General features: G+C 39.5%; 1 non-coding gene across 1 annotated transcript; it reads left to right on the forward strand.

Moving 5' to 3' along the window:
- Positions 1-2,885: 2,885 nt before the first annotated feature.
- On the forward strand, positions 2,886-2,992 carry LOC112520551. Its single transcript, XR_003070023.1, has one exon. It is a non-coding gene; the product is annotated as a small nucleolar RNA R71 (small nucleolar RNA).
- The last annotated feature ends 1,654 nt before the right edge of the window (positions 2,993-4,646 follow it).

A 4,646-nucleotide genomic window follows, 5' to 3' on the forward strand; every position in this document is an offset into this window, starting at 1 on the left:
TTTTATCTATCGATGTAATTTTGTTTCTGTATTTTCAGTTCCAGCGATCAGACACTGAGTATGTTCAGTGATCGCTGAAGAACTTGCTTTATAAATCTCAGAGACACAATACTTTAAGAAGACAACACTCACACCAAAGAACCTTCAGCRAATGTCGAAGACTGAAACTGAGGATTAGAGACTGGCGAGTACGTGATCTGAAGCGGTATTCAGTGATTACGAACCTTTCTACATATGTGTGAAGACTGCTCTAACTTCAGCAAATGATGATGACACCTTCAGGTCATTCCAGCATTCAGCGATCAAAGGAAGCTTGCTTAGCACGATTGTTGTTGTCTTGTCCTTTTGCACACAAAGGACAAACCCATACCCTTACTAAAGTTAGTACGGTACGGAGCCGATTAGTTGACTCTTTGTCCACCAACTTTAGGCAAGGATGTCTGCTCAAGAATAGTGATTTTGTACTATTCACTATAGCAAAGGAAAGCCTTCCTCTTAAGGCTTGACACACACTCTATACCCTACCTTAGTGCATTAAATGTTCATTTAATACACTGGGTATAAATAGAAGTGTTTTCTTCTCCTTGCATGAGAACATGTACGCGYGCATCTCTCTGCTAACCTATTCTTACTTCAAGCCTCTCCTTGCTTAAGTAAAAGATCTTTATTTTCTAGCATTATCTTTTCTTGTATTTGCATAGAATCTGTGTGTAACCAAAGGTTGTTTAGATAGGTTTTCTTTACCTTATCTTTCCGCAAACAATCTTGTAAAATCTGTATTGATCTTCTCTATCAATATATATTTTAAATTTTAAAACTCTGTGTTTGTATTCATCCCCCCCCCTTCTACAAACTGTGTCTTATCTTGTAGACCATTTCGGGACCAACAACACCTCTTCTAGCACAAAATCATTTCCTATTGCCTCTGCTTCCTCAACAATCTCTTCTTCTAATTCCTCTACACTATCTTCTTCCAACTTAAGGTTTTCCTGAATTCCTTCCTCAACAACCTCTTTTTCTATTTTAGCTATGCCTGAGCACTCCTCCAGATAATCAGGGTATTTTAAGGAGTTGAAGACATTAAATGTGACCTTTTGGTCTTGAAGCCTCATGGTCAACTCTCCTTTCTGGACATCTATCAAAGTTCTTCCGGTGGCTAAGAAAGGTCTTCCAAAAATAATCGGAATGTCCTTATCAGCCTCAAAATCTAATATGATAAAATATGCCGAAAATATGAACTTATCAACCTGTACCAACACATCTTCTATCTTTCCCTTAGGGTATGCAATGGACTTATTTGCTAGCTGGAGTGTGACTGTGGTGGGTCTAGCCTCTCCTATGCCTAAGGTGTTAAAGACAGACAAAGGCATGAGGTTAATACTAGCTCCTAAGTGACATAGGGCTTTCCCTATCTCCTTCTCTCCTATTGAACAAGGAATGGTAAAACTCCCTGGATCTTTAAGCTTAGGGGATATGCTATAGGTCAAAAGTGCACTACATCCTTCGGTAAGAGCTACAGTCTCATACTCAGTCAACTTCTTCTTCTTGCTTAAGATATCCTTCAAAAACTTAGCATAACTAGGCATTTGCTCAATTGCCTTAACAAGGGGTATGTTGATGTGCAATTCTTTAAACACATCCAAGAATTTCTTAAAATGCAATTCCTTTTTCTGATTCCTCAACCTCTGGGTGTAAGGAACATAAGGAGGGATTGGTTTTATCACATTCTTACTTGGAGGTGTTGAGCAAGATGGGTCTTGATTACCCTGAGTTTTTGTGGTGCTCTTTGGTGGTTCAGAAAGAATCTTATTGTCAAGCTTAGAGGTCTCTACAACCTCAGTCCCTTCTGACTTCTTCAGAGTTTCCTCTGGAAAAAGTAAAGGGAAGCTTGATCTAGGGGGAACAAGAGTGGTCGTCTCAGATGTTTGCTTTTCTAAAGGTGGGACCGGTCCTTCTTTGCGAGGGACCGATACAGGATCACTAGGTTCTGACAGTCTTGGTGTACTATCTCTCTGCACTTTTTCTGTCAACTCCTTTCCACTCCTAAGAGTCACTACTTTCACATGCTCCTTTCCTAGATCTCAAGGGACTTCTATATTAGTGGGCAAGGTCCCAAGGGCTCAACTACTATGGTTAAGTGTTTGTTGACTGACCTGAGTCTCTAAATTCCTGATGGCAGCACTTTGTTGATTAAGCAAAACTTGATTTTGTGCTTGAGCATGTGCTAAAAGCCCTATAATCATTGCTTCCAAAGAAGATGATGATTCTGCCTGTGGAGAGGTTTGTTCTGAAAATGTGGCTGAGAATTCTGAAAACTTGGTTGGTGGTTTTGAGAGTTAGAACTGTTTGCATGATGCTGTGGTTGGAAATTAGAAGTTCCTTGTTGCTTATGGACTGGTGGGTTAAGACTGGGACTGTTCCAAGAAAAGTTCGGGTGCTGTTTCCAGCTGGCATTATATGAGTTAGAGTAGGGATTAGATCTGTTTTGAACATAATTTACTGATTCAGAATTATGAGTACAATGTTCAGATTAATGATCCCCACCTCAGCACACACATTGCACAGATAGGACGGTTGGAACAGATGTGTTAGCAACCAGTTGTACTCCCTGACCAGAAGTTAAATTTTTCAATAAATTGGTCATGGAGGTAAGCTGAGCTGTTAATGCAGTATATGCATCCACCTCATGTATTCCAGCAGTCTTTTTCTGTGGCTGGGCAAGTGGGTCAGCCCAATGCCCATTGTTTGCTGATATCTTTTCTAGGATCTCATATCCCTCATTATAGGTACTGGCTRTAAAGGCTCCGCCTGCAGTCGCRTCGAGYATTTGTTTTGCCATGGGACTTAACCCATTGTAAAACGTCTCAAGTTGAATACTGTATGGAATGCCATGGTGTGGGCATTTCCTCAACAACTCTTTAAATCTTTCCCACGCGTCAGGAACAACTTCATCATCCAGTTGTTTAAAAAGACAGATCTCGTTCCTGGACTTAGCGTTCCTTGTTGGTGGGAAATATTGTCGCAAAAAATTTTCCGCCATGTTACTCCAAGATGGCACAGATGCCAGTGTTAAAGAGTTAAACCATGCTTTTGCCCGATCCCGTAACCAAAATGGAAATAAAGTGAGTCTGAGAGCGTCATTGGACAATCCAGCAAATTGGCCATTAGTCTGTAACATGTGAAACATTATCAGTTTTAGTTCAAAATGGAGAGCGGTCATATGTGGTCTAACTATCCCAGAATTTAATTGCTCAAAATCCGGGATAGCATAATCCATGATCCTTCCATTTTTGGAATTTGCCAGATTAATGATGTTTGGAGTCTGTGCCCTTTGTTTCTCATTATGGTCCGATTCTGTGTCTAAATTATTATCATTATCATGATGTGGGTGTCCTTGGTGTCCTTGTTGAAAATTTGGGAACGGTGTTATTTGCCCAAAAACTGGCGGTTGGTTTTCCAAATGTGGTACTTCCGGAATGATGGGAGCAGGTAACTCCATGTTAGGAGGGAGTAGAGCCTAAAATGCTCTTTGTTCCCTCCTTCTATGGTGAAACGTTCTCTCAATGTCTGGATCAAATTCAAAAAATTCCCCGCAATGTGTTCTTGGCATACACCACTTTTCAAGATGATTAAAACAGGTACTAGAAAAATCAAATCTTTTACTTTACTCAAAAGAAAACTTTAAGCTTGCCAGTCCCCGCAGCGGCGCCAAAAACTTGGTCGGTTAAATCCTATACCTTTAGACAAAACAATTGGGCCACAAAGCAAGTATACAATATGGCTCAATATCGTCTTTCCAAGTAATAAAGTGGTACAAGTACCGGAATATCGTCCACAGAGATTGGAGCAAAAGTTAAATAATAGTCCAATGAAAGAAAAGATTTCAGATGACGAAATTGAAGACTTTCAGTCTGATTCTAAGTTAACAAAGATAATATAACAGAATAATAAAGCAGAATAATAAAGGTAGCACGGGTGTAAGACTTGGGGTGAAACGTAAACAAAAAATCCAGCAGACAATGTTGTAGAAGAACTAGTTCCACCATCTATCTTGAAGGTATTCCTCTCGGACTTCACCGTTGCAGTATATTATAGCTTTGCACCCATATCTCTATGTGGTGTTCGGACTAGGGATAGTGACAAATTGGTGTCTTCAAGATATATGCCTAAACAAATCTCTTTGTAAAAAATCACTCTTTCGAGCCGATTCCCATATCATTCAAGTTGGCATGTTCAAGATAGTTCATCTCTGAATATATCACACTTTGACACTTTTAGAGAGTGACCAACCCGTCGGGAGTTAAGTTTGAAAAACATAAATGACAAGTCTCCTTGTCGGTAACTTTCTCAAGTCTACCTCTTATATCATTCAAGCTAAGGTGCTTATCATGGCTTATCTCTAAGTCCATGACACTTTAACACTTTCAAAGTGATCAACTCGTCAAGAAGTGTGCTTGGTTTTATAAAACTTGACAGAAATAGTGGAACATTATTATTGCGAAACAACGTCCACTTTTATTTGGTTTAACATTTAACCCTTCACCCTACACCCGAGCTAATGGAATTAGCTACTCATTACGGAAAGTAAATGACATAAATAACTAACATGAAGTAAAGACATGAATGTAAATGACTGAAAATAAATG

Source organism: Cynara cardunculus (genome assembly GCF_001531365.2).
Source record: "Cynara cardunculus var. scolymus isolate 2C chromosome LG 10, CcrdV1, whole genome shotgun sequence".
NCBI classification, from domain to species: Eukaryota; Viridiplantae; Streptophyta; class Magnoliopsida; order Asterales; family Asteraceae; genus Cynara; species Cynara cardunculus.